The sequence below is a fragment of the Caretta caretta genome, chromosome 9 (assembly GCF_965140235.1).
Source record: "Caretta caretta isolate rCarCar2 chromosome 9, rCarCar1.hap1, whole genome shotgun sequence".
In the NCBI taxonomy this organism is placed as follows: Eukaryota; Metazoa; Chordata; order Testudines; family Cheloniidae; genus Caretta; species Caretta caretta.
Genome location: NC_134214.1, coordinates 40,244,829 through 40,272,125, shown reverse-complemented (window position 1 = coordinate 40,272,125; position 27,297 = coordinate 40,244,829). Strand labels below are relative to the sequence as shown.

The 27,297-nt window shown below is 40.4% G+C and overlaps 1 protein-coding gene across 7 annotated transcripts in view; it reads right to left on the bottom strand.

Annotated features, from left to right (window-relative positions):
- The window catches only part of SPSB4 (splA/ryanodine receptor domain and SOCS box containing 4), a 326,063-nt gene that overhangs the window by 7,538 nt on the left and 291,228 nt on the right, over window positions 1-27,297 (bottom strand). The gene's annotated exons all lie outside the window — the stretch shown is intronic.

The following is a 27,297-nucleotide window of genomic DNA, read 5'->3' as shown; positions in this document are numbered from 1 at the left end:
GCATAACGCAATGTGTCTACTCTTGTATGACTTTGCATTAGTAAGAAGTAACCATTCATCTATGAAGGGCCTTTTTATTTTAAGTTGCAATTTTCAACCTGGCCTCAGAAGTCAACACAAAATTAAAGCTGGATGAAAAATTGGATTTTTCATATTAAAAAATTCAAAATTAGAAAAATTTCCAACAGATCTACTCAGAAGAGAGAAAGGAAATAGCTCAATTCAAAACTAATGAAAGTTTGATGCACAAAGTCTGGAAAACTAGGAAAATATCTGGTGCCCTTGTTCAGATCTTAGCTTTGCTACATAGATTTCTGAATAGTGCTTTCAACACTTGATGCATGTAATTAATTCCTCCTCTTGCCCCAGACCTGCTAAATACCTGTCAGCCTCCCTCAGGTTTCTGTCCTCATCCTCTTCTCCCTTCTCAAATGTTACCTCAAATGTCATCATGATTAACCTCCACCTTTATATGGATGAAGTCAAAATGTACCCTTTATGCCAAATGTTTTGACCTCAGTCCTTTCACACTTTTTTTTTAAGTTGTCAGGCTATCATAAAGAAACAAAAAAGAGGGGGAATACACACCCAATTTTTAATTATATTTGCAAGTCACCTTTAAAAATAAATTTAAGGCCAGAAGGTACTATTAGATCATCAGTCTGACCTAATGTAAATCCCAGGCGATTAAATTGTACCGAGTTACCCCTGTATTGAGCCCAATAACTTGGGTTTGAGTAAAGCAAATCTTCCAGAAAAGAATCCCATCTTAAGTTGAGGACATCAGAAGATGGAGAATCCATCACTTCCCTTAGTAGTTTGTTCCAGTGGTTAATTACCCTCACTGTTACAACTTTGTGCCTTATTTCTAATACGAATTTGTCTGGCTTAAGCTTCCAGCCACTGGTTCTTTTGTCTTTCTCCGCTATATTAAAGAGCCTGTTAATATCAGTATTTTTGTCCATGCACTTTAATCAAGCCACCTCTTAATCTTCTTTTTGATAAGCCGAACAGACTGAGCTTTTTAAGTCTCTCAATGTCAGGCATTTTCTCCTGCCTGCAAATACTTTTTGTGGCTTTTTCTGTACCCTGTCCAATTTTGCAATATCCTTTTTGAAGTGTGGACAACAGAAGCAGACACTGTATCCCAGTATCAGTCTTACCAATACACAGAGGTAAAATCACCTCCCTACTCCTTCTCACTATTCCCTTGTTTATACCTTCCAACCTTCTTGCCACAGCATCATACTGGGAGCTCATGTTCAGTTGCTTGCCCACTATACCCCCTAAAATCCTTTTCCGAGAGACTGCTTTCCAGGAAACATTCCCCCATTCCGTAGGTATGATGTGCATTCTTTATTCTTGTACATCGGGGTGGGCAAACTACAGCCCACAGGCCGGATCTGGCCCCTCAGGGCTTTGGATCTGGCCCATGGAATTGCCACCCCTGTGGCGCCATCGGCCCTGCTCTGCTCCGGGAAGCGGCTGGCACCACGTCCCTGCGGCCTCTGGGGGAGGGAGAGCAGAAGGCTCTGTGCATGTCTCTTGCCTGTGGGTACCTCCGCTGAAGCTCCCATTGGCCAGGAACGGGGAACCGCGGCCAATGGGAGCTTCGGGGGGGGGGGGTACCCACAGGCTAGGGCAGCATGCTCAGCCCTCTGCCCTCCCTCCCCCAGGGGCCACAGGGATGTGGTGCCAGCCGCTTCCCAGAGTGGGAGCGGGGCCAGGAATCTACCCTGGCCCCAGTGCATGCCGCTGCCACCCCGGAGCCCGAACCCTTCCTGCACCCCATACCCCAACTCCCTGCCCTGAGACCCCTGCCGCACCCCTCCTGCACCCTGCACCTCTCCTTCACCCAAACCCCCTGGCCTGAGCCCCCTCCCGCACTCTAACATAGTTAGCTATATAAAATATTACAATACTACATTTTTATAAAATTATTCTCAAACCCTTACCCAAATTGTATCTGTGTCAACGTGTGTCCAATTTAAACAAAACACCAGTGTCAATGTTTCTTCTATGCATACTTTTGCATATCTGACCTTGGTTCTTTAAAGTGTTCTGCTCCTAGTATTCTATTATCCTCTTCCTAATACATGTTATCTTCAAAAGTCATGCAATATAACCCATTCAATTCTTGTAACATGAGCTTAACTCTGTTACTGCTCAGAACACACGTGCATACTCCTAAATCCCCACCCCATCCCACTCTCCCCAGCCTGCCTCTTCACATACAAGCAGCTGGAGCTATTGTGTTTTCTTCTTGAAAAGACTAATGGATGATGGATGCCAAAATCTTATCAGTTAAAACTGATAAAATAGTCACTTTAATGTCTCTACCATTTATCTACTAGGGGAGATAACGTTTAATCTGGTGCCATGCCGTGACCTTATTTTTTGGCAGAGTTAAAATGTAAAAATTAATTATTTAATCACTGTTTAAAACTTAAACCAGGTATTTAAAGGATCTACTAAGTTGAAGAAAACAGCAGAGAAGCAACAGTCTCCACAGTCAAGACATTCTTACCCATCTGCATTACTTTAAAGAGAGGAAGACAGTTGAAAAGCAGACCAGAGAAATACAAACCCTAAAGCTAGCTGCATATCATTAGCAATTTTTAGAAAGTATGTGTCATTTTGAGATTGAGTAAGAGCCCGACCCTGCAATCTCCTTCTTGACATTTTCCTTGCTCACACTAGTAGTTTCATGAGGGAGGAGTTTTAGGAATGGACCCTAAGATTTTAGACCTCAATACAGGAAAGCATCCCTATTCAGGAAAGCACTTAAGCATGTGTTTAAACTGAAATCATTGGACAATACACAATATTAAAGATTTGAAGTCATTGGACTTAAGCACAGGCTTATGTCCTTTCATACATTAGGGTCTCAGTTGCCCACATCCAGATGCCCATTATGAGGAAGCTATCCACACTGTCAGGCTGAGGTGGAATATATTGTATCAGACAAGGCAATTGTGATGTATCCACAATACAATAATTTAACTCAATGGATCATCTACAGTTTGGGGGAAGGCTGTACATTCAACAATATATTTACACTATGCCTTGCTGTAGCAATTTTCTTCCAAGGACTAAAACTACTTTACAAATATTAATTCAGCCCTAACACCTCTGTATAGTAGGAAAGCAGTATCAGAATCAAAGAAGATTAGGGTTGGATGAAACCTCAGGAGGTCATCTAGTCCAACCCCCTGCTCAAAGCAGGACCAACACCAACTAAATCATCCCAACCAGGGCTTTGTCAAGCCGGGCATTAAAAAGCTCTAAGGATGGAGATTCCACCTCCCCCCTAGGTAACCCATTCCAGTGCTTCACCACCCTCCTAGTGAAACAGTGTTTCCTAATATGCAACCTAGACCTCCCCCACTGCAACTTGCACAGGGTCACACAAGTCTGTGGAAGACCCATAAACCAAGGCTCCTAAACTGTGCTCTGTGGCCCACCAGTGATGCAAATAGCACTTGCTGGTCATCCATAGGGAACTGGATGGTCAGATGGTTAGGCTCCCCTTGTTTCCAGATAAGAGAAACAAAACAGATGGGATTGAGGAAATTAAATTAAAAGCCAAAGGAGATGGTGTGATGAATTTCCAGAATGGGCAAAATGTGTTACAGTTATAACTGTCTTTATTGCATCAATAGTTTCCTCTTATTACTTCATCATATCCTGTTACTACTTTATCATATAAGCAATTACAATAATTGCCCTAGAAATGTCATATGATCATGAATGAGAGAGAAGCTGAGCCACGAAAGAATCTCAGTATTGAGTTGTGGTCCACACCATGGAAAGGTTTGAGAATCCCTGCTCTGAAATGAAACTAATCTTTCTTGTCTCCCAGCCCTGTGCCTTAACCAAAAGGCTTGGCTCTCCTCTCCTCCCCTGAAAACAGGGAAGTTTTAAGATTAAGCAAGAGTTTCTTAGCAGGGGTTAGGAGATAACTTCTTAAATCTCCACCTGATGCTAAATCCAATTTCTTGCAATCTCCAAAGAAAAATAAAAGAAAGAAAAAAATCAGATATCAAAGCGGGAGGGAATTCAGTATACGAACTGATGTAACCAAAAACCAGGCCTGAAAATTCAAGTACTGTAACTACAAAACAGGCAGAGCTGGAAGGTGTGGAAAGGAAAAGAATACTGGCATTCTATTGCATTCTGAGACGGTACATGTGGGATGCACATTGAGGCAAGCAATGAAATGCTCATGTTCCATATGACTGTGAAACTACCGGTCAATCTTGACAAAGGCTGGCTATACAAATGGGAAATGGAAAAAGACTGAGATTTTCTTAGAATACCTCATTCCCGCTCCTAGGTTTTTCTATGCTATATGGGAAAATACACTTTTTTTAAAAAATGAGAAAAACAACGTGTGTCAACTTTAATTGAATCTATAAAATGGTCGGATTTAAACTCTTCTCTATGGGCTGTTTGAACATACTAATCTTCATGCACACCCTCTAATGTATTGAGCGACAATTCGTTGACTCCAGTGTTTTTAACTATGGAAACTATGTGACATAAAAATCACCATTTCAAAGGGCCCAAGCAAATCCCACAGAGCGTAAATCTCAGGCCAGATGCATGAGGATAGACTGACAGAGTGATATTAGTACAGAGCATCTTTAGATGCTTCTTTATTGGGAACGGCCATTTTTTGACTTTTTGCTGATTACTGTGTAAGAGTTCAAGCTGCTTGGACCTTTAGGACTTATGCTGTAGGAGATGAATAATCGGTATAATCTTGAATTGCTCACTTTTATACCATTGAACCTGTACCCAAAACAGCCCCACCCTCTGAATAAGCAGAATAGCGAGGAGCAAAATTTCTTGTTGTGCTTTCTTAATGGCAGCCTTCTTAGAATAAATCAGCAATAAGCAAAGAGGCTGAATGTTCATACACTGGCTATCCTGAAGAGTTCAGCTTTCATGTGCCAGGATACCTACTTTAAATCTTTAATCATAGAAACCTATGACTGGAAGGGACCTCGGTAGGCCATCTAATCCAGTACCCTGAACTAGAATCAGGACTAAATAAGGGCACGTCTACAATAGAAATGTAAGTCAACTGTATTAGGTACAGTAATTACTGCGGTGATGCATTCCACACTCCCCTCCTTGGATTGGTGGTGGACGTCCTCATTCGGGCAGCATGTGGAGCTGAGAGCCCTATCCCTCAGTTCCACTGGGAGCCTCCTGCTGGGAGCCTGGCTGCCCCTCCCTGCTGAGAGTGGGGAAAGCCGCTTGCGGCTTTTTGGCCAGGCAACTGAGTCAATTTAACAGTTCAGGGCTATGAAATTGATAACCCATTTAACTGACACAGTGTCTACACAGTCACTGGGTCAACCTTACTACACCGACAAAAGCCTTATGCCTCTCGTGGAGGTGAAGTTATGATGTCGGTGTAGTAGGGCACTTATATTGGTGGGAGGAAGGCCGTAGTGTAGACACTGACATAATTAAATCAACATAAGCTGCCTGATGTCAACCTAACTAAGTAGCGTACACCAGCCCTTAGTATTATCTAGACCATCCTTGACAGGTGTTTGTCTAACCTGTTCTTAAAAACTTCCAATGACAGAGATTCCACAACTTCCCTAAGTAACTTGTTCTAGTGCTTAGGAAAAACGTCCTAGCTGCCAAGTAGCTAACATCTAACCTAAGCCTCTCTTGCTGCAATTTAAAAATAGTGAAGGAGAACAATTTATCACCCTTCTTAATGGAGGACAACAGAAGAAAGACATTAAGAATTATATAATTGTTCAATTGAATTATTATAAACAAACCCTAAATGCATTTGCTATTTCAAGGGACCCATTGGACTTTTGGGATAACTGTTATTGTATTAAATACCAAACCAGAACAGTATCTCAGCCCCATGTGACTATCTGCCACTGAGAGACACCTAAATTAAAGCAGATAAGGATGAATTATTTTAGCAGGTCAGTTGCCTCAAAAGACTAAGTGGGTTCTCATTGCAAGTTACAAGCAGCAGCAAAATATATCATGTACATATATGATCCCCAGCAGGATGATGGGGAAAGAGGAGAGACTTGGAAAGGTTTTGTTTTCTGATGGAAAGGTTTTAGTTTAGTTGTGTTTCTTTCATTATTAACTTTCAAATATTATCACAAGGCTATATTTGATGCCCTTAATGTGCTCTTGGACATTATACAAAGTTTGAGTAGCGACATTTTGTTGCAGGAAGCCTCAATGCTTGATGATTTCAAACATGAAAAGTATGAAGCCACAAACATTGGAGATCAATGTAAACCACAAATACTGGATCCTCCAGACTCAAACTTTTCCAAAGTTTAAGGGGGTTGGACTCAGAGTTTTAGCTTGGGCCCATATCAAATGTATACTTCATGGATTTTACAGTCAGAGGCATGTTTAACACCACTAAATCGAGTCTGTATTCTTCCAGGCCATGACAAAGGGAGGTACCAATATATAAATGAGAGAGAGATGAGAGTTTGTACAAGTATTTCAACAGATAGAGTACAAAGGCAATGTTGTGCAGTGTGTAAAAGGCAGATTTACAAACATACAGTAATAGATACGGGAAGTTAAGGGATGAAACAATGTAAATACCTATTGCAGCAGAAGTCATACTGGACAAACAGCATACAAACTGGCTTGTTCTAAACCTGAGAACAAGAATGCAATAAAATCTTGCTTTGCCTTTCTCTTCATCATAAACTCGACATGTTTTAACCCTTTTTAAGCAAGTATATAACAGTGGGAAGGCATAACACCTCCAAACCGTTTGAACATATGAAACAGCATACGAAGATTTATTGGGCTTTATAAACAACCTTACAGGCAATGTACACTTACATTATCAAGCTGGTGAAGTAGTTTAGGGAAGAGCTTTTGGTCTCCGTTCCAGAGACAGGGAGGAAGAGACAATATGCTAATAGAAATGGGGACCAAGCCTACAGCTTTAATAAGAGATTGACATAATTACACAGAGAAAGTGACCCAGTGGATCACGTTTAGGTAAAGCCTATATAGTCTCTAAACTTGAGGCGGCTGGGTTTGAAGAACAGACAAACTACTAGCCAATACATCAGGGTAGAGTCTCGTATTGCCATATTTTTCAGAGAAACAGAAATATAATTTGCACATTTTATGACATAAGGCACAAATTACTAAAAATTCACTATAATCCAATTTCACAGGAACTGTACAAAAGTGGGAACCTAGATTTCTGATGTTCTACTTTATTTATTTTGAAATGAATGCTTGGTGGCTTATTTGTCAGAGTTCTTGAAGAAAAAATAACCAAAGAGTGAAATGTACTTTTCCGGTACAGCCGTGCTTATCTGCACCAGCAGAGAAGCCCTGGTGCCTTACAGCATGAAAGACTATTAAAATTTGTATTAAACTTCAGTTTCCTTTGATCTATTAAAGTTCAAGACAACTTTTAGTTCTGAGAAACAAATTCTCCTGTAACTCAGGGGTGCAATTTTGTCAAGAATTCTAGCCTCATAAAATTAAGTCAGGTTATTTCATGTTTCCTCAAAGGTTCAATACACATAATGCTAATTACAGAACTTGTAGTACCTTATCATACAAGTTCCCCCATGTGGCAGGACTTTTAAGACTATGTGGAGTTCACTGAAGGATTTGGAGTTTACTGAGCAGTCATTCAGAATTTTTAGTTGGTTTTAGAAGGATCTTATGAGATTTAAACATGGTTGTGATTTGCTATAACATAGACAGATAAGTGGTAGGTAGATGGGAAGAAAGGAGGATAGCTTGTTTATTTGGTTTTCAAAAGAAATGTTCAGAACAGTTTTTAGAAATCACTCTTTCAGTAACTCCATTCCTTGAAGGGAGCCAGTGAGGACAGTGAGCCAGTGGCAGCCGGTATCAAGTGGAGTGCCCCAAGGGTCGGTCCTGGGGCCGGTTTTGTTCCATATCTTCATAAATGATCTGGAGGATGGTGTGGATTGCACTCTCAGCAAATTTGCGGATGATACTAAACTGGGAGGAGTGGTAGATACGCTGGAGGGGAGGGATAGGATACAGAAGGACCTAGACAAATTGGAGGATTGGGCCAAAAGAAATCTGATGAGGTTCAATAAGGATAAGTGCAGGGTCCTGCACTTAGGATGGAAGAATCCAATGCACCGCTAGAGACTAGGGACCGAATGGCTAGGCAGCAGTTCTGCGGAAAAGGACCTAGGGGTGACAGTGGACGAGAAGCTGGATATGAGTCAGCAGTGTGCCCTTGTTGCCAAGAAGGCCAATGGCATTTTGGGATGTATAAGTAGGGGCATAGCGAGCAGATCGAGGGACGTGATCGTTCCCCTCTATTCGACATTGGTGAGGCCTCATCTGGAGTACTGTGTCCAGTTTTGGGCCCCACACTTCAAGAAGGATGTGGAGAAATTGGAGAGAGTCCAGCGAAGGGCAACAAAAATGATTAGAGGTCTAGAACACATGACTTATGAGGAGAGGCTGAGGGAGCTGGGATTGTTTAGCCTGCAGAAGAGAAGAATGAGGGGGGATTTGATAGCTGCTTTCAACTACCTGAAAGGGGGTTCCAAAGAGGATGGCTCTAGACTGTTCTCAATGGTAGCAGATGACAGAACGAGGAGTAATGGTCTCAAGTTGCAGTGGGGGAGGTTTAGATTGGATATTAGGAAAAACTTTTTCACTAAGAGGGTGGTGAAACACTGGAATGCGTTACCTAGGGAGGTGGTAGAATCTCCTTCCTTAGAGGTTTTTAAGGTCAGGCTTGACAAAGCCCTGGCTGGGATGATTTAACTGGGATTTGGTCCTGCTTCGAGCAGGGGGTTGGACTAGATGACCTTCAAGGGTCCCTTCCAACCCTGATATTCTATTACTGCCTTCTTAATAATACAGCATTATGTTTCTCAACAGGAGGCCTACTCTCATGAGACAGAGGAACAATGAGAAAATTCAGGTCAAAATTATAAGTGTTTCAAAGTTGGTTTAAAGATCATTCTATTTTTTTGTTAAAACCACCATTAAAATTAAAAACAATTAAAACATTTTCCTTTGCCATTTTCCAGCTAAACGCTGCTCATTTTGTTACGTCACCTTTCCACCATGCCCCATTCCATGTGTCTATTTTGTCCAGCTGTTACATTCTGACACCTAGATTGTGAATATCTCTGGGGCAGGGACTGTCATCTTTGTCTGTACAGGGCATAGCACAATAAGGACCTGATTCTTCACTCAAGTTCCTAAGTACTACCATACTAGAAATAAATAATAAATATTCACCCAAGCACTCAGGCGTCTATTGCTCACAACCCAAATGTTTTCAGCCCTAATCTGCCCCATAAAACCATCATGATAGTTTTCTGAATGAGTGTTAATTATTCTTTATTATATTTCAGTGTTTTAGTCATTTACTCCGCTTTGTAATTAGATTTAGTGGTTAAGGTATCCTGATTAAATTTAGATATACAGTGCTGAACTGTTTAGAATGGTAAACATTGTGACCATGTTTCTTGTATCATACTGTTGTACAACATTTTCTTAATTATTTAAATTTAAATTACCTGACGCTCCAGATATCCTCAAATCAAGTGAAAAACTGGGAGCAGGCTAACATTTAAAATTAAAACTTGCTTGTAAATCAACTAACGCGCTCCAGGGGAGATTTGCAAACAACAAGCTTGATTCATCACTTCATTATTCCAGTTTTGATTTCAGCTGAATTTCATTGGCATAGGACTGGAGTAATACATTAATAAATCAGGCACAATAACTAAAGGGATCAAAATTATTATAAATACTATTTGTATTTGCATGTCTTCAAAGTGTTTTCTCCTCTTAAACACCATCATCTTTATTAGCAAGAAATTTAGTATTTGCCACAATCTGAGTTACCAAATTAAGGATTTCTTTCTTGTTGTTGAGTAGGAGAAAACAACCTATGCCTTATGGAAAGTGTTCGTAAAGCATTGTATTTAGCAATACGTCTGCTTGCATATTAATGGCAGCACTAGTATTACAGCTTTTAGTCAAGGTTGCCCAACTCATCCAATTACAAGTTCCTGTTTTCAGTTGTTTATAACTATGCCAAATTAACTGTTTAGACTGAGATTTCACATGCTGGATATATGCCTTTGGCTCATTTTGGGGGGAAATTTTCAGCAAAAATGGTTCAGCCATTTCCTCGAGTGAGTTAGGAAAAAAACTCTTACAAATCTTTTTTTAGAAGCTCTAGCACCTCAGTGCTTAGGATCAGGGGCATGCGGTCACGGATGTCCTGTCAGATATGTATCTTTTGCTATTAAGGATGAAAAAGACCAAAGAGCAAGCTGCAACTCAGGACTGTCCAACATAGGGTGATCAGATAGCAATTGTGAAAAAACGGGACAGTGGGTGGGGGGTAACAGGTGCCTATATAAGAAAAAAGTTCCAAAAAACAGGACTGTCCCTTTAAAAACAGGACATCTGGTCACCCTAGTCCAACAGGTCTTTCCATGCAATTGCTGCTTCTGGCTGCTGTGAGTTGGCGTGAGTACTGGAACCGAGAGCTAGGAGCCTCTTTCTCAATATATTCTCAATGTAGCCCCTGCTGAAACCCAGGAAGCATGGAGGATGATGCAGCCTGACTTAAATGCAGAAGAGAAAAGAGCTGGACTGGGTGTAGGAGACTGGGCCTGGCTGGGCAATGCTGTGATTCTGCTCAGTACAGAAGAGGGGACTGTCAGGGGCCAATTACAGCTCCTTGATTCTCCAGAGTGGACCTGTATCTGGAGGCAGTTCTGACCCAAGTAACCTGGTTATAGTGACTCCCACAGGACATAAGCTAGCTGAGTATGGTTGGAGCATGGCACTATGCTCCATCTCTTCCCCTTCAACCCTCCCAACATACTTCCTGTTCTGGGGCTGAATGGGATGGCAGTGCAGAGGCTAGGTATGGTAGTTTGCACCAGCTTCACTCCACCATGGGAATTCTCAGTGGACCACATCTGGCTGCTTTATGTCCCTTTGCATCTCTCAGACTGCACAAAAGGGCCAGAAAGCAAACAGGAATCTGGTCTCTGATGAGCTTGGCCAGCGACAGCTATTCTAGTGATTTCCATAAGCACTGTGTGCCTCTGATCACAGGTTTTAGCAATGGAAGAAGACTGATCTCTTTTATCCTGAGACTTTTTCCTAAGGGTGGGGTAATGTCTTCTTACTGGCCATCCATCCCTGTAGTTCTAAACATATTCTCCATAGAAAAGAGGTTTGATGCAGGATGAGCAGAAAAACAAGTATAGCTGAACTGTTGCAGTGCAATTTCACTCTAAAATACTATCATGGGGTCTGAATTTATTGTGTCTCACCGATTCATTATCAAATGTGCTCAGTCTACAAAAGCCTTTAATTCCAGCTGCCAGCTGGATAATGAGGTTGCACAGGTGTAAATGAAAGCAACATTTGGCCTGCAGAAACTTTATTACTGGCAATGATGTACGAGCAGGAAAGAATCCAGCCTGATTTCAGATCCCAAAGTGAGTTTTTGGGGCAGGCAATTAGAAAAGCATTATTAAGTGTGAGAAGTTACATTACTTGTAAATTGAGCAAATTTGACCATTCCATTAGTATGTCTAGATACTTACATGTCCCTTCACTGCTACAGTATCTGATCTGGAATCTGTGAGAAATACATACACACAGGAAACCCCACAATCATATTTGTATGGTCAGTTTTCAGAGTACAACAAAATACAGCCTATGTCCTTAGTATTAAGGTTAAAGGGAAGAGAATCAGAGAATATGCAATACATTAATAAAATAGTTTCTAAAAACTTTATGTTTTTCATATTTTGCTAAGAGGCATCAGAAAGTAACTAAGTAATTAAACTATGATAAGAAATCCTGCTATCTCTAAAAATATTGTAAAAGACTAAAATAATGCATTTATTCTACCATCAACTGCAACAAGTGCAAGATGAGTGAGAGAAAATGTCTCAAGGGGAAAAAACAAACACACACCAATGTCAACAAGTTTCTATGCCTACCAACAGAGTATACTATAGTTAGCATGAACACTATTATTATTTGTATTGGTAGTGCCTAGGAGCTCAAGTCTTGGATCAGGACTGCATGGTGCTAGGTGCTGTACAAACACAGAACAAAAATGACCCCTGCTCCAAAGATCTTAAAATCTAAGTAACAACCTAAGAACACTGTTGATCAATTAGTAACACCATGTAGCCATTCCTAGATTTCACAGCTATCTATCTCTTACCATAACCCTCAGCTATCCAGCTGAAGTGTGTGTCTATATCACTTTCAGGAAATGGAAAAGAAACTTAAAATGTAAAACTATTTATTTAACACAGTACAAGCACAATACAAAACCGGTACAATGTTCACTATCATGAATAAAGATTATATTAAAATAATATTCTTGTCTGAAACCAAATACATCTGACAGGGCCATATTTCTCAACCTTTCCAAAAGAAAAATGATTGTAATATGGAACATCAAAGGGGTTGAAGACTGGGGTAAATTTGAAAGGTGTTTTTTTTTGTGTGCGCACACGCCAGTCCCGCTGTACAGAGATCTATCATTCAAAGCCCCCTAAATAACCTGCTTTTATGTTTGAACAATATCCATTAAATAGATAAAAGATCATGTAATTTCTGAAGTTTTTAGTTTCCTATCTGCGTAGTCTATGGAAAATGCTTTAATTAATAGCAGAGGACCATTCTTATTTTTAGCATTCTATTGTTCTGCAACTTGTTCAAATACAAATTACTTTCTTAAGTATTATGAAATATGCAACACAGGCATTAAAGGCAATGGTAAAATGTTTTTTTCAGATCAAGAGAAAAAATACTTTGATATCCAGGCACTAGTATGCGCACAGATCAAGATTTTCAAAACCAGGTGCTTAAATTGAAGTGTTTAAGTCTGTATTTATTCTTTGAAATAAGTGACTTGAATCTTTACAGTACTGAGCAGCCTGCAGCTCAGTCCATAAAGACTTTTTTTTTGCCTCTGTATATGTTTAGTAGCCTAAATTTTTACTCCTACTTTTTAAAATTTTGGGCAATACTATACTCTAATCACACCCTACATTTTGTTGTCAACTGGAATTTTTCAAGGAGCATAAAGGAGTTAGGTGACCAACTCCCACTGAATTTCAATAGGAATTTGGGAACCAAACTCCCTGACACTCCTTGGGCATCAAATTTTGTATTATACTGATGAAAAATTATGATGCACAAAGGGAGAAATAAAAAGGAACAAAAGAAACTTACTTTCACAGTTTTACGTCTCAGTATCTCTTTTTGTCCATCTTTTCCAATGTGTTTTTTTAATCTAGGTTTTCTATACCGTTAATTACTTCTTTTCTCTCTCATCATCATCATCATCTTTCTTCCCTGTGTTATGTTCTTTCTCTCAAGCAGAGTGATCAAAGTGCCAGTTGGTATACACAGTTTTAGGAACGTAAAGTTCCATCGATTTCTATTTGCTGGTCCATAAACATCAGGGACTGTGCCATATTTCACCAGCTCATGTTAAAATGTGGATGATAATGATACGGTAGAAAAAACGCTGACACTATCGATATGAGATTAAAACAACAGCCTGGAGGTATATTAAAGAAGGGAAATTCTGTCAAACAAATGCATAATACAATAACTGCAGCATCAAAAGTGTGTTCAGAATTAGGCACATGCCACAAGGATCATTATTCATGTTAAATTTCTTTTAATTATAGCCCGTTTAGCCCTTCTTTCTCCAACAGACCCACCTCTGAAGCCAATGCGAATCTTGCTAAATGTGGCCCAAAGCATTCATAGGTGAGGGTAAACCTAGTTTGCCACCACAGCTTGTCTGATAATCGGTTTGCCTGTTGTAGGACATGAATATATTTCACTAAATCTCTAAAGTTCTAAGACAAATACTGAACCCTCAGGCTTAGAATACACTTGTGCCATTTTAAATTTCCAAGTATTTTAAAGCCCATTAAGCACTGTGATTCAATTAAAAACAAAAAAACAAACAAGCAAACCTGTTCAATTTCCATACTGCAATAAGACACATAAGACAACCTTAAAATCATTCTTTCCAAGGTTTGGGTGACCAGCCATCCTAGTCCCATGGAGGGGCTTTATTTAACCCTCATTGATTTGTATAAACCACTCAAATTATCCACACTGATTATGGCCTTTATCCCACTGACTAGAAGGAATGTTCAAGATCTTTTTGTATTACTTCCTGTTTCAAGTGTCCTTGCAATAGAATATAGAATCAAAATATTAAACCAGGATAAACACTTGGTTTTCAATTTAATGTCAGAAGTGAAATTCCTTACTTCCTAAGACAGTCCCCCAACACCACAATTCATCATTATAGGTGAGCAGGCCTGGTGAACTTCAATCTCTTCTACTGGCCCACTCACACATTGTGTTTCTTAGGAATACCTGGTACAGATAGGTTTCTCTCTTCCCTCCACTTTCCAAAACCACCAGATAAGGTTCTTCAAAGAGCAGTTCAGTGAGAATCCTAGAACCCTTTCCTGTTCTGTTGCTCAGCAAAAATCCTTGCCTGGTGGATTTTTGGGGGCATGTACTCTCAGGAATTTTTTGAGGGGGGGCAGTGAGAGAGAGGTGGCTAATTGGTCAAGCCTTGAAGATTCTATGTGAACAGGAGCATGGTGGGGAGAAAGAGACCAGCTGAGTCCATCCAGAAATGTTGACAGTTGGAAGCTTCCTGGCTCACTTAGACTTTCACAGGAGTGCAAGTCTCAAAGTAAATAACCACAGGGGACAAACCCACACTACCCAAAACCCATTGGTTTTAGTTTGCTGAAGCCATGCAAATCAAACAGATGAATTTTCAGTAGACCTAGTTTTAAGTGTTTTACTAGTTTTAAGTACCCTTCAAGTCAGTAACTATATTTCCAGTAACTAAATAATCCTAAATTACTGTAACTCCAGTTATTAAAATGAACAAAAGCCCTACAAACCAAGATGACAATAAATAAGCCTGTGCTTTTTGCCAAGTTGTCTGGACCACTATATTTCTCTTTAAAATTATAGATCTATGTCCATGATTTCTGATGTGTTAGGAATTGTACATATGGGTGGATGTAACAGTAACAACTGAATCTATTTGAATGAGAACCTCTACTCAAGAAGGCCCTGATTCAGCAAGATGCTTAGTGTGCATCTACACAGCCCATCATAGTGAGCTACCCAGCCCAGGTTGACAGGCTTGTGCTCTAAAGATAGCTGTGTAGACAGCTCTTTGAAATTTCAGCTCAGTCTGGAGCTCAGGCTCTGAAGCCCACCCGGTAACAGGTCCTCCTCGGTTCTGCTTCTGTCTCAGTCTATAAACCACACAGAGAACCTTGTGCTGGTTCAACACCCTGTGCAGTTTACATATAATTGAGTCCCACCACCTCCAGAGAACACCTAGCATCTTTACAAGCGGGGCAAGAGCAATCTCTCTCTCCCTCTCATTGCCTGCTTTCCCCGCTTTTCACTTCCTTCCTGTCTATTTGTGGGATCTGGCTAATGGCTTAATTAGCCTTTCTGCCCTGCCCAACCCACAAATTAGGCACAGGTCTGCCTGGTCAGCTCCAATCTGCTATGCCTGATTGGAGCTGCTGGGAACAGAGAGCTGACTCGGGGTTCCACACCCAGCACTCTGTCACACACCCCCTTCCCAAATGTTCAGAGACCAAGACACAACTTCAAAGAGCTCTCTACACAGCTACTTTGGAGTGGTAGCACCAGACCTACAAAACCTGAGTCTGTTGACCAGGGCTGGAAGACTGACTGCAATGGGCTGTGAAGATGTATCCTTAAGCGTATATCTCATTTTAATCACGTAAATAGTCTCATTCACTGCAACAAGACTACTCATATGTCCCTTACTGAACTAAGGCCTTAGCTCACCCCTCCTGCATCCAGCTCTGGGCTCTAGACAAGGCAGGAGTGCAGAAACAACTCCACAGAAAGACGAAGGACAGACCAGTGACCTCCCAGTGAAAGACTTATTACTTCCAGTGATAACGGCTCCTTTCCAAAGGTGTAAAGAAGGAAGGAAAAATGAGGGTTTACAAAGATTGGTTCTGAGATGGCAACAACTATGTTCAGATCCATCAACTTATTACACCAGTATGGTTGTTTGCACTAAAATGGGGAAATAAAGGTTCTGTGAGGCCTGTAATACTTTGTCTAGTTTTACTGCATTTCCAGGACTTTTTCACCCTTCCCACCCTTTGATGTTTTACTACCATTGCCATGATAAAAAACAATAAATCCCTAAGTGTGCTCATAAATCAATATATAGCCTCTACTACTACACAATGGGACATTTATGAAGTATAATGATGAAGGCCAGTTAAAGAAATCACTTCTGACGCTGATTGGTAACATACTGCTTTAGCATATATATGCTATTGTTTAGAGAGAGACTTTTAAAATGAAAAGTACCAAAAAAAGCCTGATATGTGATGTCATATATATATATATATATATATATATATACACATACACACACACACACACATCCACCCACCCCTTAGAATTACCTGCTGATGTTGTTTAAGTGTTCTCTGAGACACCTCTTATTTTTGAGATATATTTCAACAACATATTTACTACTACATAATCAGAACTGAGGTTTATGCTTTCAGGATCTTAGTGCAGTTTAAATTATTCATTTGACTGTCCCTAAGGTAACCTCCATCCTTAGAAAAAGGTCAATGTTTTCATATAATTTGCTTTACTGATGCACTTTAACATACAAAAGCAGGACTATACATTATTTATCATGGCCTTTCAGTTGTTTGAGATCATCAATTAAAACTGACTTTCCAAGAACTTTTTTTTTGTGAAAGAGTTAATGATCAAAGTTGCCCTATAATCAGTAAAATGATATAACTAGATTTAAGATATAAACTTTTGCCCCTCTGTCACAGACCACTTTGGAAGTGTTCTCCAGCACTTAAGCAGAAGCAGGTCATGGCAAACTTCAAAACAGGAAAATTAAGCTTGCCACTTGAAGATTCCACATAGGAACAGAAGCTGCCCCTTGAGGACTCTAATGGCAGTACTTACATTTCTTTTTCACTGTCCCATGGCATAATCTTGGACATAAAAAATGGCAAAATATACTACATTTGTAAACCTATCAATGACATTCCAAATAACTGTTCTGTACCTAAAGGACTCTTCTCGGAAATGTGTTACATACAAAGATTATCTATATGCAATGTTTCTTGCTTTATCAAACTAGTGGGCTGGTCCCTCCATAAACATTTTGTAATTGTTACAGAGAGTAAAACCATTAAATTCCTTGTGTTTCCAACCCCACATCCCTCCCTTTCTATTCTTTGTTCACATCAGAAAAGTCTCTTTTCTTACTGAAGATTTAACAAGCAAATACCCAGATCACGCGGGATTTTATTTCCTGCTTCTCTCACAGGCTTCAAAGTCAGCACTGACAGCACTGGGTTATTGGAGGTCGAAGGGATCTCCTTGTTTAGTTCAATCATGTATGCTCTGCAAGAAAACCCTTCTACATTTTCTTCTAAATGAAATTTTGCTGAAATCTGCTATTTTGTAGAAGCAGAAATATTTTGTGAAGAAGTATGAGTTTCAACAAAGTTTTCATTGGGAATTGTTTGTTTTTTGTCAAGAGAGAATGTATTCCCTGGGCCCAAAAGAACTTTCCAAATAGAAATGCTCAGGTTTCAATCCAAAAACAGACATTTAGGCAATTCCGTTTTTGCAAAAAACATCTGAAAGGTTTGGTTTACATTCCAAATTGCTATTGTCCTCTGGACATTTCTAATCTGTACATGCCATATGCTTGCCCTGAAGGCCTCTTCTGGAAATACTGTTTCTAACTTGCTAGAAAAAACCTTAAGCACCTTATTATTTCCTATAATCCACATCACAATTACAGGGTTAGCTGCACCTCTGTCCTCTTTATGGTCTCTCCGAGGGCTCCTAACCTGGGGTGGAATTTCAAAATTCTCCCACTCATCAACCCTGATGATAGTACTCTGTGTATCCACCATTTTTTCGCTGCAGGTCTGCCTGAACTCAGGCATCTGAGGTTTCTTCCTTTTGGTAGTCTGAGACCAGTGGTGAATATAGTGACCAGATAGCCTCTTAAAATCACAGTATTGTTTATTTAGGAGTATGAACAAAGCATTAGAGAAAAAAGATTTTAAAACAACGAACAGTCTGCACACATCTAAAGTCCTACCACCCCAGGATCGCAAAAGCCAGCCCAATATACAGTATTCATAAAGATTACAGGGCATCTCCGTATCCATGACAATCCAGATTAATCATATCTCTAATAAACCTATAATTCATTATCACTCATTTTAATACTAGTGTCCAAACCAATTATTATTTTGATAACAAGAGAACCCCAAGGATCAGAAACAGGGAATTCGAAGTACTGACCCTGAAGTTAATGGCAAGAAACGGAATATAAAGAGCTGATAAACTGGGGGTGGGGAACCTTTTTTCTATTAGGAGCCATTGACCCATAGGAAAAAGTAGTTGTGGGCCACACGCAGCCCTACCTGCGGTGGGGTGGGGAGTGTCAGAGGCTTGAGGCTTCCCCTAGGCTCTGGGGTGGGGCCAGAAATGAGGGGTTCAGGGTGCAGGAGTGGGCTCTTGGGGCAGAGGGTTGGGGTGTGGGCTCTGGGAGGGAGTTATGGTGCAGGAGGGGCTGTGCTGACCTGGGGCAGGAGGTTGGGGTGTGGGCTCCAGTTGAGCATTGCTTACCTGAGGCGGTTCCTTGTCGGGCGCAGCAGGGTTAAGGCATGCTCCCTGCCTGCTGGAGCTCCGCACGGCTCCTGGTAGCATCTGGCATGTCCAGCCCGTAGGCAGAGGGGCCAGGGGGCTCTGTGAGGTGCACGCTGCCCGTGCCCCAACCGCCACCCCTACAGTGGTTCCCAGCCAATGGGAGGTGCGTAGCTGGCGCTGGGAGCAGCATGTGGCGCTTACCTGATCGCCCCTCCGCCTGGGAGCTGGAGGGACGCCGAGGCTCGGGGCTTCCGGCCTACGGACCGGAGACTTGCCACGGGCTGAATTAAATTAAGCAGCGGGTCGGATCCGGCCCGTGGGCCAGAGGTTCCTATGATAAACTCTGAATAGTATGATACTTAACTAATTTTCTTTCTAGATATCCTGTGAAGCCACTTCCTAGAGACCCATTTATACAGTAAGCCTCATTCTGTTTGCAGTCACAGCACAGAATATAGTCTAGGTTGTAAACATCATGGCTAAACCCCCTACACACCATAGAATTAAATCAGCACCTTTGGAAACCTTGTCCTAGAAAGGTGAGACTAAAATATTTTCCGCTTTTAAATAAGCAGAAATAAACCACCAAAAGAACCCTCCCCCAAAAGCCACAAGCAACTCATAATGCCATGTGTTTAATCTTGATTTCCAAAGAGATGTAACTTCTTTGGATTAGGGCAGCAACAGCTCTTAGCACTTAATACTGAAAGTATTAGTGGTCAAATGCAAAATTTGCATAAGAATGGAAATGGTTCCCAATGGTAATAGAATGTTTTAAAACCTAGCTCAACCTTTTAATTTCCAATTTACAGATGTGATAGCCTTTAAGACGATGGTGGTTGCCCCTGTCCTTTCCCCATCCTCAACAGACAACTATTATCATTTGTCTGCAAGCACTCTGGAGTCTAATGATGCCAGCTGTGCTTCCCAACTAGCCATGGCCCAACTCCCAAACTCACCAACTAGGTTCAGCAGGTTGCATATTATACTTTTTCATACTGTTGTAACATATGACAAGTGAGCCTGCTCCCTCACTTTGTACCCGAAGGCATTAGGGGTAACAGAGATCACTATTTCCTTCTTTAAAGGTCTTATTCTCTAAGGCCACGTCTACACTACCTGCCGGATCGGCGAGTAGTGATCGATCCCCGATCGCTCTGCTGTCGACTCCGGAACTCCACCAGGGCGAGAGGCGGAAGTGGAGTCGACGGGGGAGTGGCGGCCATTGATCCCATGCCGCGAGGATGCCAAGTAAGTGATTCTAAGTCCATCTAAGATATGTCGACTTCAGCTACGCTATTCTCATAGCTGAAGTTGCTTATCTTAGATCGATCCTCCCCTACTAGTGTAGACCAGGCCTAAGACAAAGTTGAAACCTAACCTTGGAACTTTGGAGAGTGCATCACAAAATGCTGAACAAAGCCTGCTTTACTTGGGTCAGAACTGGCTGGCTAAAAATTGGCTCAAAAGCCTGAGGCAAATCTGTTTTTATTGTCTGAACATAAGAGAATAGCTGATCTAAGGTCAGACATTAGGACATACGCTTCAGCATCCTGAGCTCTGGTACCTAACATCTAGAATTTTTATTAAGAGAGGTTAGTAAACCAAGACTGGAGTAACGATAGGTTCAAGATGAACTGTATGGAAACAAAAGAATCACTAATTATATCTGGGCAAAATGGTGGAGGTCCTTGTAGGTTAAAAACAATAGTGTAAAATGAATTCAAGCATCTGTAGAAAGACTACATGGTGACTGAACACAACATTCTATGTTACTGGATTAAACTTATTGGCGCATTCAGGCTCAATTGCAGCACATTTTTCTCTAATGACAAGATAGGAACCAAAAGAACAACACGTGATGAAAAAGATGTGAACAAACAGCAATATCAGCCGCTGATAGATTCTTTCCTCTGGAAGCCTCTCTCAAGTTACAGGTTTTCAATAACTTCAGGTGTGACTCACATATCCAACAGGAGCTTCAATTTCCTGTTGGTGGTGACAGGAACCAGGAAATCAACATTTAAAATATAGGAAATTTGGGAATACATCTCCAAATTCACTTAATTCCAATAAGAATTTATGAATTCAGTTTTATTAATGTTTTTGCCAATTTTTAGATATCTAGCCATGCATATTACACATGCATTGAAATAACATGGAGAGGAAATAACATGGAGAGGTTATTGTTCTGGTCTGTAGGAAGAGAAAAATAAATTGAAGTGTCATCAGTATAAGAACACACACCTAGATGGCAATGGAAATTTATAGAAATCTACATTAGAAATAAAGACATCTTGTTGTCTTGCAAAATACTTAAGACTATGGGTATCTGGGATAACCACATATGTCAGGACTGGTTAGCCAGATGCTACAAATGTTACAGAAAACATTATAGAAAAAAAACCACTGGGAATTGGAGTCTAGATATCATTGTTTCTTGGGATCTCAAGGCACTGGGCTCTCATACAAGAGGCTGGTGCATACAAAGCATGCCAGAATCATGGCAGATATATTCCTCAATCTGCAACATATTTCTTGTATGATGTTAGGCAAATCACTTAACCTCTCTGAGTAGATCTTCACTGCAAAGTTAACCTAGCTCTGGCCATTCAAAGTAGTCTAGCCCATGGGGTGAATATCCATACTGCAAGCCCACTGTTGAACTGAATTCAAGTTGCCACTTCCATACCAGTACTGCACTCACCATGGTAGGAGCTAGGACTTCTTGGGGCACATCCCCTAGTTCTCAATGCTGCTCTAAACTGCACTGCTCTCTAAATTGTTTGCAGAATACTGTGGAAAAACATTCTGCCCTTCCTGGCCCCCTGGGCAGAAGTGTTCTTAGCCCACCAACTCACCTTGAGATGTCTGTGCATGACCTCCATTCCAACTTGTGCAAGGCATGGATCTAACTCCAGGACAACGATCTATTCCAAATGTTGGCATTAATGCAATTAATTTAAGCAACAAGAGATACATGAATGGCATGAGCCACAGCAGAGGGTATTTCTGCAGTGGGTTGTCACCCTGAGAAATCACCAGTGGGTTTTGGTGAAGAGATCACAGAGTGCCTGCCCTTCCAGAGCAGTGGAGACACCTGATCAGGCTCTAACAGCTGTAGAACTCCCACTGTGCTGCCTGGTGTTTCTGGGGCAGGACCACAAGCACAGAGCAGTGGAACTACATGATCATATGGACCTGGGAGGATAGGTAGTGGATTCAGAAGGTACACATGAGGAAGGCCACTTTCACACCACTGTATGAGTAGCTTGCCCTGGTCCTTCAGTACCAGGACAAACAGACAAAAAGCCATACCAGTCCAAATATAGGTTGCTATTGCCCTCTGGAAGCTGGCTACCCCAAAACTGCGACAGGTTGGTGGTTAACCAGTTGGACATTGGCAAGTCAACTCTTGGTGTCTCAATCTCCCCAACAGCAGAATGGAAATAATACTTCTCTACCCCACGGGTGTGTTGTGGAGCTTATTTCACTAATGGTTGTAGAGCACTGAGGTCTTTGGAGAAAAGGCATTAGATAAAGAGCATTATTGGTCTTTACATTCTGGAATTTACATTTTTGCTAAAACAATATTTTTACTGCACAAAATTACACTGTAAAAATAAAACACTTGCTCACTTCCCCTTCAATAGGATTTTGAAAAGTCATACCGTGATGCAGTAATACAGGATAATAGATACAAGAACAAAGTACTCACAGGTGCATCTATTCTCTTTGGCAAAGTTCAATAATTTGCCGTTATCTGCTTTCCCTGCTTAAAAAAATATTCCTTTCAAACCCCCATATTTTAAAGTATAACATGTGAAGACCTTTAGTTTCTCATATTGCACTATTTCTATTACTGAGTGAAGTAAAAGCAAGTCATTAAAGAAGGTGACCTTTATGCTAGAGTAATTTCCATTAAAGATTTTCTCACCTTTAAAACAGCTTTAAAGGATAGGCATTTATAGTTTCTCCAAATGAAATGAAATTTGTTCATTAAAAAAAATGAAAGCGGGATGAGATCTAGAAGGAATCCAGTTGCAGCTGTTAAAAGGAACATTCCGTGCAGTCAAAGTGCTTGTCTGTAACCTTCTATAGAATCAAACTGGTGGCTTAGAACAGAACTGGGCATTAGTTCTAAATCTTGTACAGCCCTGATCTTTTCCAGTAAAAGGGGAACACTGATTTTTACGGAAGGAAGAAAAAATGGAGAGGTAAAAGATGAAAAAACACACTATGGCACACTTGGTCATGATGGATGAGGATATGGATTGAGTGAGAGAGGTCTCAGCAACTCCAGGAAGAGATATGATGATGATGAAGAAGACTACCATTCCATTTACATCAGGGTGCCAAGCCACGGGGCTACAGGAGGAAAAGGTGCAGGTGGAGATCCACCTCCAGCCGGGATAAAACCAGTGAGAACGAAAGGCTCTGAGCGCCAAGACCGATCCAATACCGATGAAGGAGGGCAGGCAAACTACGACAATGGGAACAACGCCAGCAGGAAGACTCATTCCTCTAGTGGTTCGGTCATGATGGATGAGGATGATGGATTGAGTGAGAGAGGTCTCAGCAACTCCAGGAACACTATGACATAAGTTATTTTGCAAGGATATAGAACATATATGTTATAGTTGTGCTGGATAAGTGAACTGTAATGTTTGATTTGTGATGGAAAAGCTACAGGTTGTAGGGTGCTTACACTCCATAGCAATTCCTGTGGCTTATGCATTACTAGTACAACAGTCATATAGCTACTTAAGAGCTAGATTATGGTGGTTAATTACTCACTGTCACAGGTGCAGTGTAGAAGCACATTGTCCTAGCGAGGCACAGGGTCCCTGGTGCTTCCTGGCATGCTGGGAGTCAGGCCTTCAGAATGTGCTCCCTCCTCTGCCAGCCAGGAGGCTGGTACAGGGTAGAGGCATGGCCCTACCTGATCAATAGCTCGTGTTCTCCTGAGTACTCGGACTGCAACTGTGGCAGGCCCTGTGGGGGTGATGGGAACATATGGAGGGAGAAGGCTCTTTGGATCCTTGCAAAACTCACCCCAGGCTCAAAATGTGGCTCTAAAGTCTTTAAAGCTATTTTGTGCAGTTCTACCTAAAACCATTCATGCTCCCTTTAGTATCTAAATTTGCTCTTCACAAAAATGAGGAGCACATAATACTTCCTAAAGCCACAAATACAGTGGGCATAGGCATTTTGCTAATCACTCCCATAGCTCTGTCTCAATCTGATATCCAGGGAATGGACCCTACACAAACATTGCCCCTGTCATGACAGAAGTTGTGGTAGAGTTACAATGACAGAATTTCACTAAAGACCAAGGAGACTAAACTCATTCACACTTGATATTTCAACATTATTTTAATTATAGTCTTCATGTAGCCTCCAGCATTTTAAATTGTTTGTGTACTTTAACTGAAAATGTATAATCTTGTCTGTAAAACTGGACAAAATCACCTCATCTGATTCTTACCTCAATCAGATTTAGACAGATTTCATTTGTACACCATAGCACTTATGAGCCCCAGTCATGGATCGGGACCCGATCATGTTAGGTGCTGTATAAACACCGAGCAAACATATGGACTCTTCCCTCCAAAAAGCTGATAATCTAATATATTGAACTAAGAAAAGAAGAGTTCAGGCAGATAATAAAAAAAGCATTTTTAGAAAAAAGCGGTTATGTCAAAAAGGAAGGTCAGGTGAATTTATGCCAAAATGGACTGGAATATCCAGAGACAGGGTTACTTACTTCCAACACCAAATGCTAAACTTGTATTGTTGCCATTACTTCACTTGTACAAAAGCACAAAATCAATGGAATTGTTGTGCTAACTTAACAGGGCAAATGCCTGTCAGATTCATATTTGACATGGAGAATGTTCTCCTATTTGCTAAACTTATGACAAGCTGAAAAGAATCACTCTGGTTCTTGACATAGGCAAGACAAAAATTAGAGCTGTCATGTTGTGACTGGACTAATTCTAGTATTAAGCTGTTCAGTTTGGAAGAGTAAAGCTAGATATCAGTCATTTCATAACTTAGGGCTTGTATTCACGGGCAGTGCTATAGCGGCACCGATGGCGTAATAAATCCACTTCTACAAGAAGCAGTCACTATGTTAACAAGAGAAGCTCTCCGATCAACACAGCACTGTCTACACTGGGGGTTAGGTCAGGGTAACTACATCACTCAGGGATGTCAATTTTTCATGCCCGAGAGACTTAGTTATACCGATAAATGTCGGTAATGTAGATCTGGCCTTAGACTTTTCCATTTACAGATTGAAAAACTGAGGCATGTCCTGGTTAAGTAGCAAACAAGGAATTGAATGTAAGAGTTCCAAAGGCCAGTCCCCCATGCTAAACACCACTTCATCCCTTCCTTTAACAGAGTTACACAAAAACTAGAATGTGGGAAATGATGTTTGCATATTCTTCTGTCAGTAAGAACAGGCATGTATTCACTTAAAAGGACATTTAATTTATTTTAACTGTTTGTTGTACTCTTAGAAGCTTGAAGGTAACATTTATTATGCTGGCCTTTTCAATTTGACACTTCAGGGTGGGGTGAAAACATGTGCTGTATTCTGAATGGCAGTAAAGTGAATGGGAATATCATTTTAATAAACTTAAGCCAGAGATGGGTGCAAACATCAATGAACTAAGCCTGGTCAGAATGCATACCTGGATCTGGTCCCATTCTTCAGAAGGGGCTGAACAAAAGCCCTGGATCCAAGCATTCTCAAACTTTAGGAAGTTCAAAATTTGTATTTGTATTCAAATTTTGCAGCCTGGATCCATTTCTAATTTCAACAGACAAGGTTTATCATCTCAGTGTCCAAAGATGCATAGTAATAGTGCTTGCTTACTACCGTAGCAAAGCTGGCAGAAAGGCAACATAGTATTTTGCTGGCCCAACGGAAATATTGCTATGTAGAAGGGAACAGAATGACAATAGATAATTGTTTAAAATCCAGATAACTTTTGCCATCAAACTATAAATCCATAAACAAATTTTTTGGTGAGTGAATGAGTAAAAAAACAAAAAAGGAAGGCAGAGTGGGAGGGGAGTAAACAAACAAATCAAATCCCAAGTTAACAGAAAAGAAAAATCAAACTGAACTAGGGAATATTTAATTCCTCAATATTATTGATAGTGGACAAGAAAACAGCACCAGACACGCAGGAAGGGATGTACAAAAAGAATGGATGAAAAAAAGATTACAGCATCATCTTTTATTTTTGTAATGAGCGTAATGAAATACTTTATTGACTGGTGTTCTTAGCGAAAACTTGATCTTTAGTTTTTATGAGAATTAGAACCCCTTCTTCCCCTTCCAGAGCAAACTGGGCAAGAATACGATCAGCCTGTGGGAATTATGTGCCTATGTCACTTTTTTGATCCTGGGTCAATGCTTTTCCTGGATTTCCATTAGCTTCAAACAGAAGCATTACACAAAGTGAAAGAACCTACTTTCATTAAAGCAAAAAAGCCCAGAGTGGAGTCAGAATAGCAAGAAAAATTCTCCCATGAAAAATGCACCATCATCTAATTTAATATTCTGAAACAGAAGAGTGTTTTAAAAGTTCTTGCATATTTATCTTGTTGATAAACTGGAAGGAAGTCAGAGACAAGCAATACAAACGATTAAGAGGTTGAGGAATTTGACTTAGGAGAAAAGATTAAAAATGGAATGTAGAGCTTGGCAAAATGATAAAGGAGAAGGTAAGATAGGGTAACTTGATACAAAGCATAAATGGTTTTAACACTAAGGATGGAGAGTAACTGTTTAGCAGAAGCAGTTATAAGTTTAGGAATGTTTAGAAGGGAAAGTTTAGGTTGAGTATCAGGAAATAGACTATGGAATAGCTTCCCAAATAGCTTCCCAAGTGGTGGAAGCCCAGTTGCTTGGACCTTTAAAAAGTGAAACAAGTACTAGAAAATATACTGCAGGGAACAATGCTGCTTTGGCAAGTAAACGGAAAAGTCATTTAGTCCATCTCTAATTTCTGTAACTATGATTTTCATAACCAAGCAAATAAAGCTGTTTTAAATTTTAAAAAACAACATATAATCCATAATCAGGAATAAAGCTGCATTTGGTATCCTTTGTTATTACTCCAACTGAAATTGAATTGAGTCTCTATAAATAGAAGACTAAAGTATTACATTCCAATGTAAACAGAAATATTATCCACGATACAAAAAGTCAAATCCTTAACATTTTTGTGCAGATTATAAAGTGGTGACTGATTATCATGTTTCTTTCCAATTTTCCTCCTTTGTTTTTAATAAAAATCTATTTTAAATAAACAATTGACCTAAAAAAGCCCTATGTTTCAAAATGTTAACCTCTTCTTATAATAAGGCTGCCATGAAATTACTATATTTGAAAGTGAAATATATATATATTATTTTTCTCTCTCTCTTTTTTCAAGTACCTTTACCTTGTGGATTTAATTAAAATTTTTATAGTTTTTA